We start from the raw sequence: 1,466 nt of genomic DNA on the forward strand, positions 1-1,466 counted from the left end.
TCAGTTGGCGTTGATCGGATATTTAGATGCAGACTTCGCAGGCTGCGTTAATACTAAGAAGTCTACTTCAAGATACATCTTCATGATAGTGGGAGGAGCTGTGTCGTAGAAAAGCGTGAAACAATCTACCACAGCCTCATCCATTATGGAAGCTGAATTTATTATCTGCCATGAGGCATTTAATCAGGCACTATGGTTACAAAGCTTCTTCTTAGGTTTGCAGGTACTGGAGCATATCCCAAAACCATTAAGAATATTTTGCGGTAATTCGGCTACTATTTCCTTCTCTAGTAACAACAAGCATTCGTCAAGGTCGAGGCATATCGACATCAAGTATCTTGTTGTAAAGGAAAGGGTTTAGAATCATCAATGTCCGTAGAATTCATCGGCACTAAGCAGATGATTGCAGATCCGCTCACTAAATGACTCCCTATCACGCCATTTCAGGAGCATGTAACATTCACAAGAGTCATTGATCCCACGGATGTTTTCAATTAGTGAGAGTTGAGCGTATTGATTTTCACAGACACTTAGAGATCTCATTTTATATAGTTTGTTTTTTGGATGATTTTGATATAAAGATTCATTTTTGCTTCTCTTTCTCTCTCTCTCTCTCTCTCTATATATATATATATGCGCAAAATTTTGAGTAAGTAGAACTTCAGTCATGTCTCATTGGAGACATGTAAAAGCTTCAGGACCTCTTAAGGATAGGCGTGCATATCATCACACTAAAGTGTGTAATCCTTATACCACATTTCCTAGTTCGTGATCTATGTCGTTAAGATTGAAAGTACTTGTGATCACGCTTAGTCTCACTTCGCCTATATTAAATGTTGTGACGACTACCGCGTTTCGATACTGACAGTCTTAATGAACCAGATTGAATAGCATTACTCATATTGTCCAACTATTTCATTAGTTAACTATTTGGATATTTTCTTAAAAGATCAAAACTTGTTTTCAAAATTATTCTATATGACTATCATTGACGTTGCTCAATAAAGCCGAAGTGGGAGAATGTAAGAACTCTATTTAGTGGGCCTTACTGACCAACGGTCCGAATTGTCATTCAGTTGGATAGGATGATTGAGTAGACCAGTGGGCCCCACTTCAGGTGATGCGCTGCGCAGTCTATCTACGCAGCTTTGCATACTAGGGCTAGAATACTACAGTTGTCTTACGCATACAGCAATTTGAGTTAAACTAGGATGCTGCAATGTGGAGCGTGGGAGAGAGAGTTGTGATGAGTTTCAAACTCTCTCTCCACAGACTCCATATAAGAGAGCTGGGTCTCCGATCCTACATCACGGCAAAATACGAGTCCCATCTACTATTTGCAGAAAGGGTGTGAAGGAGAGGAAGATCCTATCTTTATCTTCTCTATTATTCTCTGCAAGAATTCTGGTATTCTTATCCGGCTTCCATGGCAACGTCTCATCTAGGTACGCTATCTGAACCCCTGA

Source organism: Magnolia sinica, chromosome 9, assembly GCF_029962835.1.
Source record: "Magnolia sinica isolate HGM2019 chromosome 9, MsV1, whole genome shotgun sequence".
Classification (NCBI taxonomy): Eukaryota; Viridiplantae; Streptophyta; class Magnoliopsida; order Magnoliales; family Magnoliaceae; genus Magnolia; species Magnolia sinica.